General features: G+C 47.2%; 2 non-coding genes across 2 annotated transcripts; both read right to left on the bottom strand.

Moving 5' to 3' along the window:
• Positions 1 to 7737: 7737 nt before the first annotated feature.
• TRNAT-CGU (transfer RNA threonine (anticodon CGU)) lies at positions 7738 to 7810 on the bottom strand. The gene has a single exon. It is a non-coding gene; the product is annotated as a tRNA-Thr (tRNA).
• A 389-nt stretch (positions 7811 to 8199) lies between these two features.
• On the bottom strand, positions 8200 to 8272 carry TRNAT-CGU (transfer RNA threonine (anticodon CGU)). Its single transcript has one exon. It is a non-coding gene; the product is annotated as a tRNA-Thr (tRNA).
• Positions 8273 to 13674: the final 5402 nt, after the last annotated feature.

The raw sequence follows: 13674 nt of genomic DNA, 5'->3' as shown, positions 1-13674 counted from the left end.
CTGATAGCTTTGCACAGCGGCCGCTATACTCTTTCTGAGTTCATCGCTAAAAGAAGGACTTGCGTCGGGTGGCCGGTAGCAAGCGCCTATCAGTATTTTTGATGAAGCGGGAAAGCAGGCAGCCCAAACTATTTCGAGGGGTGAGTGAGTATCAACCAGAAACGACGACAGTGTATTCTTTATCGCGATCAAAACACCACCCCCCTTTCGTTCAGAACGGTCACACCGATAAATACTGAAAATATTCACGCCTGAAAATAGTTCTGCATCGAGAATATTTGGGTGAAGCCATGTCTCAGTTAAGACAGCAGTGTCCGTATTGCTATCGTCCAAGATCAAAGAGATATTTTCATGTTTCGGCAGCAGGCTACGGATGTTAGTCAACGTCACTGTTAGTGGTCGTACCAAGGTCGAGGAACGTGACCATTGTTGCTTAGGAAGTTTATTTTTGCCTGCTTTCTTATTTAGCTACCTTTGAGAAAGAACAACTGCTTTTGTAGAGCTGTCATAAACGTACGTCTTGCCATTCATTTCTAACCTGTCTATTCGCAGTTTAAATGTCTGCTTGCTTGGTTTCGCAAACTCGATCAACTTTTTCCGTGCTTCGCGGGTTGCAACAGAGAAATCCTGACTAATAGAATAGTTTGTACCTTTAAGTTTTCTTGATAATGCTTGTACGATTTGTTTGTCTTTAAACAGAACGAATTTAGCAATTATTGGTCGGCACTTGTCTGGAGAAAACCGGCCAAGGCGGTGGACGCGTTCAAACTGCTGGCTTGTAAGGGTGATTTGAAGATTTTCTTCGCAAAATTCAATCAGTTTTTTCTCTGAAGCTTCCCAATCTTCATTAACGTCATCTTCGATACCGAAAAACAGAAGATTCGAGCGGCGCATCCTCTTTTCTGCACTATCGCATCGGGATGTAATGTGCTGCAGTTGGTCATTTACACACTGTAAGCTATTCTCGGGCAGGCTGATTTCACCCGGACTGCGGGATGCAATAGACGCTTCCAAGTATGCAACTCTATGATTCAGTTGTTTAATTTGAGCGGGCCCCGCCGCGGTGGTCTAGTGGCTAAGGTACTCGGCTGCTGACCCGCAGGTCGCGGGTTTGATTCCCGGCTGCGGCGGCTGCATTTCCGATGGAGGCGGAAATGTTGTAGGCCCATGTGCTCAGATTTGGGCGCACGTTAAAGAACCCCAGGTGGTCGAAATTTCCGGAGCCCTCCACTACGGCGTCTCTCATAATCATATGGTGGTTTTGGGACGTTAAACCCCACAAATCAATCATGTTTAATTTGAGCGTCAGTTTCGGCCTGCTTTTCCTTAACTCCTTTGAGCTCAGTCAATATTGTCGCCTGTCCCGCTTTCAGCCCACGCATGCTTTCCAGGATGTCCGCTAGAATCTTATCATTGGGTCCCGGGTTTAGCTCAACGTCCCCCGAAAAGAGTAGCAGCAGGTTAATGACACTGTCACAAATTCGCGACGGAACAGACAGGTATCGCTTCACTGTTTCACATAAATCAGGGGGGCACGACACCGCTAGCAGACAGTAATTGCTGGTTTTAACACCAGCGCTACTATTCAGGTAACTGACCTGTAACAAGAGCATCGGTGAACGCCCCATTCTTGATGCGATGCCGTGCCCAAGTGAAGAGCGGTCCGGTGGGCGTTTATATAGGCTCGTCGGTGCGTAGATGGCAGATGAAGACGTCGCTTGTTGCCAGATTATGTGCTCTTTTTCTTCCAAACCTGGCAGGCGGAGGCATGTCTGATGACGGCAAAGCTGGCGTTCCGTGGAAACGGCCGGCCAGGATACGAAAGGACAGGAACTGAAGGCAAGATGGAGCGTCACCTGTAACAAGAGCATCGGTGAACGCCCCATTCTTGATACGATGCCGTGCCCAAGTAAAGAGCGGTCCGGTGGGCGTTTATATAGGCTCGTCGGTGCGTAGATGGCAGATGAAGACGTCGCTTGTTGCCAGATTATGTGCTCTTTTTCTTCCAAACCTGGCAGGCGGAGGCATGTCTGATGACGGCAAAGCTGGCGTTCCGTGGAAACGGCCGGCCAGGATACGAAAGGACAGGAACTGAAGGCAAGATGGAGCGTCACCTGTAACAAGAGCATCGGTGAACGCCCCATTCTTGATGCGATGCCGTGCCCAAGTGAAGAGCAGTCCGGTGTGCGTTTATATAGGCTCCTCGGTGCTCAGATGGCAGATGAAGACGTCGCTTGTTGCTAGATTATGTGCTCTTTTTCTTCCAAACATGGCGGGCCGAAGCATGTCTGATGACGGCAAAGCTGGCGTTCGGTGGAAACGGCCAGCCAGGATACGAAAGGACAGGAACTTAAGGCAAGATGTAGCGTCACCTGTAACAAGAGCATCGGTGAACGCCCCATTCTTGATGCGATGCCGTGCGCTACGAGTGCATGGTTTCACTGCTCAATCACCGGAAAACGCTAAGCCATGCATAATTTATCATCACCATCAGTAACAGCACAAGCAAAATGTGTAGCAATTCATGTGCACGCGTGTTGCCATAAGGATACTTAGCGGTTACGTCGCCAATTCGCATAAGGCAGAGTGGTGACGTTGTTGTTATTTCGCAACCGCACTTGCAGCAGACATTTTGGGATACCCGTGAACTGCCGAGCGTAAAAGGCATATACATTAACACATAGACACACACGGAGTGCACACAATCAACATTCGTATTAGCATAACGACGTGGCCTTATATGCATATGAACGGGTTGTCGATACGTATATGATTGGCCAATATGATTCTGTATCCAAGCGTGAAAGGTCAGGTTCTTCTGCTAATTAAAGTGTTGATAGTGTGTGCTCCAAGTGCGCCTCTGTTTACCTGTCTACGTCTCTTGCGCGCCACCTTTCCGAGTAGTGGCAAGCGAACAAACCAAGTTGATTACGTTCTAAAGTACATTCTATGATAGTTTTAAACCGCCAGTGTTGCGTGCACAGGCTACAGGCGTTCCTTTTCATGAGGCGCTGCTTTGATGTCATCTGGAAAATGAAGCTGGGCTAGCAAGAGAAGGTGTCACCAACGATTCGGGGCTGAGCTGTCGTGTTGTGCTCTTGAAGGCAAAGCGTCTTCGAAGTTTTAGCAGCGCAGCTGTGGATGCTCGCCGTAACGGGTGAGCAGAAACGTAAGGACGAGCAGGATGCTCGTCCGTAACGGGTGAGCAGAAACGATCACCGTCGCCATCATGACAGAAGCGTTCATTACGCCCTCTCTTCGACCACTTCTGCCTCTTCCTAAAACACGCGCACCCATTTATTAGCACGGAACAGCTTTGATGGGCGAGAAAACAAGTTCAGAAAGAGAGAGAACAAATTTCTGGAGAAAAAAGCTTTTGGCCAAGCGAACTTCGCACCCGCATACCCACGATCCGAAGGCCAACATCGTAATCAGTAGGCACGTTATCACAGCAGAGCGTAATTCCGTCTAATTGATTCATATGTGTGGTTTAACGTCCAAAAACCACCATATGAATACCATATGAGAGACGCCGTAGTGGAGGGCTCCGGAAACTTCGACCACCTGGGGTTATTTAACTTGCGCCCAAAGCTGAGCACACAGGCTTCAGCAAATTCGCCTTCATCGAAATTGCAGCCGCCACAGCGAGGATTCGATCCCGCAACCTGCTGGTCAGCAGCCGAGTACCTAGCCACTAGACCACAAGGGCGGGGCGCGTAGCCCCGTCTAAGATGGTGATGAGGAAGGGAGTAAGGAGGGAAGAGGGGGAAAGGCAGGGAAATAGAAAGACAGGCAAGTGAGAGATAGCTGTACGGACTCTATTAGCTTCATGTCCTGGGCTTTTGTGTTCACGTACTTTTTGTTTATTTTGGGGGTAAATATTCTTACCTGTAATCGACGAATGATAGAAAGACCAAGAAAGAAAGGGGTAGAGCAGAAGCGAGAAAAATGACCATAAACAAAGGAAATAAGACAAATGTCGAGAAATAGAGAACAAGAAAGACTTTAAAACACAACTAAATGCAAAAATTCAGACCGCTAATCTCCGCAATATTTCTAGGCTTGCCAGTACTTGTGGGAAGGCGTCCTAAGGTTCTTTTGATACCGATAGCAATTACAAGGAGACACACTCTGCTGTATTGTGCCGCCGGCGTTGGCGTTGACGTCGTCATTCACCGTATATATATATATATATATATATATATATATATATATATATATATATATATATATATATATATAATGCCACCAGCACGTAGTGGGTTGACAGCAAGAGCGGCTCTCAATCTGGAGAAAAAAAGAAGATCGCGTGCTTCTTCTCTGCTTGAGAGCCAGCCACGACTGACGCACCGTCCTAGTGCTAGCTACCTGGTGGTTTAATAAATCCCCCAGTACCTGTGACTCATCGTGACAAACTGGTGGAGGTGCTGGGTAGTCTCACGGATGCTGCAGACCCCCCCAAGAAGCACTAAGCGCTAAGAGCACTCTTGTTCGAGTTCAGGTCTTGCTTCGCAACTTGCTCAAAGGTCCGCCAGACGTCCATCACTCAACACAGGATCATCACGTACGAGGACGCACGTCCGATACACCAGAACCCCTACCGCGTGTCAGCCAAAGAACGTGAAGCGATACGTACGCAAGTCACTGAGATGCTTGACGATGGCGTTATTGAACCATCTAACAGCCCATGGTCATCTCCAGTCGTACTTGTCAAAAAGAAGGATGGGTCGCTACGCTTCTGCGTCGACTACCGGAAGCTTAACAACGTGACGAAAAAGGATGTGTATCCGCTGCCACGTATCGACGATTCGCTGGATAGACTTCGTCGTGCCCATTATTTCACTTCTCTCGATCTCAAAAGCGGGTATTGGCAAATCGAGGTAGATCAGCGAGACCGTGAGAAAACAGCCTTTGTGACTCCAGACGGCCTATACCAATTTCGAGTGCTCCCTTTTGGCTTGTGTTCAGCACCGGCAACTTTCCAGCGAATGATGGACACTGTCCTCACAGGGCTCAAGTGGCAGACTTGTCTTGTCTACCTTGATGATGTGGTGGTGTTCTCTACCACGTTCGAGCAGCACCTTCACCGCCTGCGCAGTGTGCTGGAGGCTATCCGATCAGCGGACCTCACACTAAAGCCACAGAAGTGCCACTTCGGCTATAAAGAACTAAAATTTCTTGGACATGTAGTTAGCGCCGAAGGAATCCGTCCCGATCCGGACAAGCTTGCCGCTGTTGCCGAATTACCAGCTCCTGTCGATAAGAAAGCCGTCCGGCGCTTCCTTGGTTTGTGCGCCTACTATCGCCGATTCATTCATGGCTTTTCACAGATAGCAGAACCTCTGACTCGTCTCACAAGGGACGACACGTCGTTTGTCTGGAAAAACGAGCAACAAGCAGCTTTTGATGAGCTGCGACAGCGCATGCAATCAGCGCCCGTTCTCGCTCATTTCGACGATGATGCTGACACGGAGGTCCATACCGACGCTAGTAACATTGGGCTCGGTGCAGTGCTCGTTCAGCGTCAAGAGGACATCGAAAGAGTGATAGCCTACGCCAGCCGCTCTCTATCCCGTGCTGAGGCGAATTATTTCACTACGGAGAAAGAGTGCCTCGCAGTCGTGTGGGCAATCACCAAGTTCCGCCCGTACCTTTATGGTCGTCCCTTCAAGATAGTGACGGACCATCACGCGCTCTGTTGGTTGGCAAGCCTGCGCGACCCTTCAGGTCGGCTAGCACGGTGGAGCTTGCGGCTGCAGGAATTTGATGTCACCATCGTCCATAAGTCCGGCCGTAAGCATGAAGACGCTGACACACTGTCACGCGCACCCCTTCATGTCGTCAGTCAGGAAGCAGAGGAAGACGAAGGCTTTCTGGGCGCCGTTAGTGCATCAGACTTGAGCAAACGACAGCGAGATGATGCAGAGATTCGTCCAATCATTGATCATTTAGAGGGCCAGGGCGCAATCATACCACGTCATTTATCCCGCTCGTTGACGTCGTTCTGCCTGCGAGGCGGCGTGCTGTACAAGAAGAACGCTCGTTCGAACAACCGTGCTTACCTCCTGGTGGTTCCTCGAGACATGCGAGACGACGTCCTCTTCGCTTGCCATGACGAACCCACATCCGGTCATCTGGGCTACTCAAGGACACTTGCCAGAGTGAGCGAGAGATACTATTGGCCAGGACTTTCAGCAAGCGTAAAGAAGTACGTCAAGAGCTGTCGGGAATGTCAGCGCCGAAAGCAACCATCTGTTAAGCCAGCTGGTTTGCTTCAGCCCATTGAAGCACCCTGCACGTTGTTCGACCAAGTTGGCATGGACATTCTCGGGCCGTTTCCTATGTCTGTGGACAGCAACAAATGGGTGATCGTCGCGACCGACTATTTGACACGCTACGCTGAAACCCAGGCGATCCCACGAGCCACGGCTTCTGAGGTAGCACAATTTTTCATGCGCCACATCGTGTTACGACACGGTGCTCCTTCCAGTATAATAACGGACAGAGGGACGGCATTCACGGTGCAGCTTACGGACGAAGTTTTCAAACTGAGCAACACCAGACACCGAAGGACAACTGCGTACCACCCGCAAACCAACGGACTTACCGAACGACTGAATAAGACCCTCGCAGACATGATCTCAATGTACATCGACGTACAACACAAAACATGGGACCGGATCTTACCTTACGTGACCTTCGCGTATAATACCGCCGTGCAAGAGACCACGCGATTCACGCCATTTCGGCTTCTCTACGGCCGCGAAGTGCAGACCATGCTAGACTCAATGCTACCGTGTCAGGACGAAGACGAGTTTGCAACAGACGCCAAAGAATTCGCAGAGCGTGCTGAGGAAGCCCGGCAAATCGCGCGACTTCACATCGGCCAGCAACAGCAGGCAGACGCACGACGCTCTAATACTCGCCACAGAGAAGTGTTTTACAGCCCCGGAGATCAAGTTTGGGTGTGGACGCCCGTCCGCCGCCGTGGCCTTAGTGAAAAGTTGCTGAGCCGGTACTTTGGCCCATATAAAGTGTTACGCCGCGTCAGTGACGTGAACTACGAAGTGGTTCCGGACTCAACACCCCATGCACGGAGCAGGACACGGCTGAGGCCGGACGTCGTTCATGTGTTGCGCATGAAACCATTTATTGCGCGTTGTTCGCAACTTTTCCTTTACCGTACAGCGTTCTTTGTGTTTTTGTTTATTTTGTGAACTTACTTTCTCGTTCATTGACGTTTCCTATATTGGCACGCTCTTCAATTTTTACTTTCACTTTATCCGAATTTTCAATTTTTTTTCACGTGCCTATGTAGTAGCATCGCGGTGCTGCTATGTACTTTCCTTTCCTCTTTTTGGTACTTGTTTTTTTTCTTTTCGGAAGGGGGGATAATGCCACCAGCACGTAGTGGGTTGACAGCAAGAGCGGCTCTCAATCTGGAGAAAAAAAGAAGATCGCGTGCTTCTTCTCTGCTTGAGAGCCAGCCACGACTGACGCACCGTCCTAGTGCTAGCTACCTGGTGGTTTAATAAATCCCCCAGTACCTGTGACTCATCGTGACAATATATATAAGGGAAAGAAGTGTATACCTAAGGGCTCGTTTTTCCGTGTTTTAACACAATATTAATGAGATATAACAGACAGTAATGCCAAGGAATGTACAGGGGAAGTTATTAGAACCAGTGGAATGTGAATAAGAAGAAAGAAGAAAGAAAAGTGGATGAAAAAATTACCAACTGTGAGCAGGAATCGAACCTACGACCTTCGAATTACGCGTTCGATGCTCTAACCACTGAGCTATCACAGCGGCCTTCCCTCCATCCACTTTTTTGGGTTTATCTGTGAATTTAGAAGTAGGAGCGACAGTCAGCGCCATCTATAAGCCAAACAACGAGTGTGAAAACACTCTTATGCGCATATTTGGCGTCACGTAGCACGTGAACTTATTATGAGCGGGCAGCTGATTAATTGTCTCTCTTATACAACCTAAACACACCAAGTCTGCCAGTACGAGACCCTCGTTCAATGAAATAAGGGAAAGAAGTGTATACCTAAGGGCTCGTTTTTCCGTGTTTTAACACAATAATAATGAGATATAACAGACAGTAATGCCAAGGAATGTACAGGGGAAGTTATTAGAACCAATGGAATGTAAATAAGAAGAAAGAAGAAAGAAAAGTGGATGAAAAAATTACTAACTGTGAGCAGGAATCGAACCTACGACCTTCGAATTACGCGTTCGATGCTCTAACCACTGAGCTATCACAGCGGCCCTCCCTCTATCCACTTTTTTGGGTTTATCTGTGAATTTAGAAGTAGGAGCGACAGTCAGCGCCATCTATAAGCCAAACAACGAGTGTGAAAACACTCTTATGTGCATGTTTGGCGTCACGTAGCACGTGAACTTATTATGAGCGGGCAGCTGATTAATTGTCCCTCTTATACAACCTAAACACACCAAGTCTGCCAGTACGAGACCCTCGTTCAATGAAATAAGGGAAAGAAGTGTATACCTAAGGGCTCGTTTTTCCGTGTTTTAACACAATATTAATGAGATATAACAGACAGTAATATATATATATATATATATATATATATATATATATATATATATATATATATATATATATAATATATATATATATATACGGTATAATATATATAATATATATATATATATATATATATACGGTATAATATATATAATATATATATATATATATATACGGTGAATGATCGACCTTCGTCTGGCAATACAAAGCATAAAAATCACGTACTTATATATGTCAATGATTAAGGCCCCCCAACAACACGTCCACTACTATAACGAACAAGACTATTCTGTATCAGAAGAAAAACCGTTTTCAGTGATAAAAAATACATCAATACAGCACTGTGTGATGTCACCCTGTGTCAGTCATTGGCAAGGCTTAATAGGATACACGTGTACATTGCGGCATTACGAATGGCATATACGCGTTGCAGATGACAGTAATACCATTATATATAAACAGATCGCTTTTTCATTTGCACACATTCTCAGCAGAGCACACTCTGAAAAGAATAGTTCCACTGTCGAAATACTCGGCTGTGATAAAGAAGCAGGCTAGCGTACGGTTGTTGTATTGTTGACCAAGATAACTAACGTAGAAGGAAGACACGTCAATGTGCCTGAATCTTCATTGATATTATCTGCAAAAGTATTAAACTTCAATATCAGGTATTATTCTCGGAGTTCGCGATCATGACTTGAACGGAAACCAGATTTAAGAATGGTTGCTTTCATTTGGTCGAAAGAGTGGCCTGGCATGCGAACGTGTCATGATAGTGGCAGATGAGGGGAAATATTTGCATGGGATTTGTGGTTAATAAAGCGTATTCTGAAGGAAGTTTCCGTGTGACCAATATATTGTTTCAAACAGGCACTACATTCCAAAATGCACACGGCAATATAAGTGTCGCAGACAAATCTACAACAAATCTTTAATCTAAAGTCCGAAGACGTGCTGGCGACGTTTTGCGTGGTCACCCACGTCACTGTAAAAGCGATCACCCACGTCACTGTAAAAGCAGTATTCCATACAGCCAGGCTCACCGGTTTAAGCGAATCTGCTCTAGAGACGCTGACTTTGACACGAGCTCACAGAGGCTAAAACTTATGCTCTAGAAACAAAAATACTCCCCACATGTAGTTAATGACGCTGTTCAAAAAGCGAGAAAACTAAAGCGTGAAGACTTACTTATGAAGCGACCACCACGAGAAGACCCACAACGAACAAACCTCTGCTTGACTTACATCACAAACTTCCCCAATGTAGACAAAATTCTTAAACGACATTACAACATTCTGGAACAAGGTGAACGTCTGAAACGCGCATTCCCATCCGCTCCAGGCGTCGTTTACCGACGACCACGTAAGCTCAAAGACACCCTTGTCCACTCCCAAATTAACACATCACCCCTCAATAATTCATGCCGCCCTTGCTTAAAGCCACGATGTCTTGTATGTAAGGCGATGCGAGAAACAGACAAAGCAACCAGCACGCAATCCAAGTTTTCGATTAACATACGAGGAAACCTAACATGCGATTCCTCTACTGTGGTGTACCTACTCAAATGCAACGTGTGTGGTATGCAGTACATCGGACAAACAGAAACACCATTTAGGATTCGCTTCAATAATCACAGAGCCCATGAAATCAGCCCCAAGTCGGCCTCTATCAAAACATCTCAAACTTCCCGACCATGCATTCGACAAACTATCAGTAACACTCTTAGAGACGGGATTTAAATCAAATCTAGAACGTGAACAACGAGAGTGATACCTTATCCACCGATTTAACACGCTCGATAGAGGAATAAATGAGAATCCTGGTACACTTGCAGCAATTTAAGCATTAGAAAACAATAACGGCAACAATGAAAATAGTAACTGAGTTCACGGCACTGCAGCTGCGAAGGGCACTGGACACCCCAAAGCAATTCCAAGTGTAACTACTCTTCCTAAGTGCAGCTGTCGTCTGTTTTCTGTTTTGTTTTACTACCCAATCAATTGTGCCATGCAGGACATGCCCAACAGCAACCCTGTGCACAGACGGGAGGCCCCCACTACACGTGTAATTTAGAAGCGTGCAAGGAATTCGCATTGCACCCGCTTGCACAGTCTACCGCAATACGGGGCACCCCTATTTTTACGACGAAATGTTGACAGGTCCGCTTACCAGCCTCTGCCACAATACGCGGCACCCCTTCTTCTAAGACGAATTGTTTACGGGACCCCGAGTAGTTAAAGGCTTAGGACTTCCTGAAAAGCTCTTATTTGCCCCACACCGAACCGCCAGTGCCAGGAGGGGCCGTCTGATCGGGAGGAATGCGTTAATGAACGGAAACATCCTGACATCAGAAAGGTGAAGGGGAGATGGGGGAGAGAGATGAAGGGGGAAGTGGAAGGAAGAGTGGAAGGGCGACACCCGAGGGGCGTCCACTGTATATTATTTTTCTCTTCTTCACTTTTTTTTTTCTTTCCTTTTTCTTTTTTTCTTTTTTCATGTTTTTTTCCTCCTTCCTTGCCCTCTGATTTGAGATTGTATAAAGCTGAGCACCAACAAACTGTATCTTTAATCCTGATGAAGGCCAGACTCTAGGCCGAAAGGTCGAAATAAACCACGTTGTGACCGCTCACGGAGGATCTACTGGACTATATGCAACGCTACGGCCACTCAACCACCATGCCTGCCTATATATATATATATATATATATATATATATATATATATATATATACGTTAAACTTGAACTAGTTTTAAGACGTCATGCTGTCGAAAAGGTGAACTTTACTGTGCGTATTTTATTTGAAGAGACCCGCTATATTCAGCTTCGTGAACTGTAAACGTTCGGCGCAAGGCTAGCACCCCGAATTTATCTTTTTTCGAGGGGGGGGGAGGGGTGCAGCAAAATGCGACAAACTTTGAAAACTGATAATAAGGGCTGCAGCGCGAGCACGAAGGTGCTACAAGAAAAGTGAAACGAAAGGCGAGGCAAGGAAAGCAAAGAGGACAACAAGAGCACTGATACCAACTGAATGTTCGTGCTCGCGCTGCAGCTCTTATTATCATGAATTCCAACCAACTAGCCCAAATAGCTGTTCTTTGAAAACTGGTGATCGCTGTGAATGCATGTAAATATTTTAGTATACCCTAAAAAGTTAAATTACGAAAAGATTTCGTGGTGCAGGGGGATCAGATTCTCTTCCCCTCCCCTCTACTTACAGCCTTCTGGTGCTGCGTGTATTTGAAACGGTATTTTTTATCTCACAGCTTTCTGAGCGCAGCTACCTTCCAATAAATTGGGCCAGTTAGTCTGAATATTGTAGACACCTAACCAAAGAAGACAGATTTAAGACAGAAGAAATCAGTATAAGACACACCCTTTCTGAATTATTTTCGATCTCTCACAAGGGCTTTGATGGAGCTCAAATTCAATAGATTGGCGTGTCATACTTCAAGAACTATGGGTTCGTGTGCTAGACATGAATGACGGGCAGGTACGAAGAAATCTGCATCAAGAAAGCGCGACGAAGGAGCCGGAGCGCATAGCAGTTCATGCACGCGGTGACTATTTCATGCAGGCGGTGACTGCACGCGGTGACTATGCACGCGGTGACTATTTGACTGCAGCGCCGCCACTACGGGCAACGCGGAAGGGATCAGGCGGCGAGGCGCGGTCACGCCACTCGACACTCCTAGTACACTTTAGCTGGGTCGACAAGACATCGATGCGGGATAGTGCATCAGCAGCAGCATTTTCTGGCCCATGTACGTGTCTTAGATCCACAGTGAACTCAGAAATAAAGCGTAGTTGGTGGACCGCCCGTCCAGTATAATTGCTGGGATTGCGATGGAAGGCAAACGTCAGGGGCTTGTGTTCTGTAAGCACGTAGAAGTCCCGGCCCTCCAATAAAGGACGAAAATTTTTGATGGCGAGGTATACCGCGAGATGTACTCGGGCAAATGTACTGTATTTTGCCTCCAGTGGTTTTAGTGTTTGCGAGAAGAAACCAAGGGGCTGCCAACCGGATACACGCTGCTCGAGAACGGCGCCAACTGTCACACTGGGTGCATCGGTGATTAGACGAATTGGCGCATCAGGGACGGGATGGATGAGCCCGGTGGCGTCTTCCAGAGCATTCTTGGCAGTGTCGAAGGCAGATGCAGCGTCTTCGGTCCACCCCAGTAGCACAGCCGGGTCTTTTTTAGCTAATAGGTCGGTCAAGGGCTTTAGGAATTGGCACACTTTGGAAGAAAGCGGCGATGGAAGTTTAGTAGGCCCAGAAATTTTAGGAGTCTCTTTAGCGAAGGCAAGGGTGGGAAGTCTTGAATAGCTTTCACTTTGCTGGGGAGTGTTTGGATACCCTTTGGCGTGACAAGGTGGCCTAGGAACTCTATTGTAGCGATGCCTAAGAGGCTCTTATTGGTATGAATTAAGAGACTCTAATCATACAGGCGGTGGAACAGGGTGAGAAGGTGGGCTTTATGCTCAGGGCCGGATGAGCTTGCTACAAGGAGGTTATCAAGGTAGACAAATATGAAATTGAGACCTCGCTGACCTCGTTGATAGTGTGCTGAAAGGTCTGTGCAGAGTTGCGCAATCTAAAAGGCATCCTCACATATTCAAACAGACCGAATGAGGTGGCTATGGCCGTCTTCGGAATGTCAGCGGGTTCAACAGGAATCCGATGGCAAGCCTTCCCTAAGTCAGTCTTAGAGAGGATTGTGCACCCAGCTAAATTTGACATGAAATCCTGTATGTCAGGAAGTGGATAGCGGTCTGGTAAGGTGTGGGCATTGAGAGCACGGTAATCCCCACATGGTCTCCAGTCACAGGATCTTTCTTCGGTACCATGTGGAATGGTGACGCCTAGTTTCTGGAGGAAGGCCGCACAATGCCGAGTTCAAGCATGTGCTCAAACTCATGGCGGGCGATGGCGAGGCGTTCTTCAGATAGTCGACGGGTCGTGTTATGTCGACGGGGTCGTGTTATGTCGACGGGGTCGTGTTATGTCGATGGGGTCGTGTATTTCACGTAGCGAAGCCACGTCAGGCCGAATGGCCTTTAGCTTCGCTTCGTTTTTCTGTATCTCTCCAGAAATAAAATCATTCTTATATGTTGGGA

Source organism: Rhipicephalus microplus, chromosome 3 (genome assembly GCF_043290135.1).
Source record: "Rhipicephalus microplus isolate Deutch F79 chromosome 3, USDA_Rmic, whole genome shotgun sequence".
Lineage (NCBI taxonomy): Eukaryota > Metazoa > Arthropoda > Arachnida > Ixodida > Ixodidae > Rhipicephalus > Rhipicephalus microplus.
This window is presented reverse-complemented; position numbering and strand designations above follow the sequence as displayed.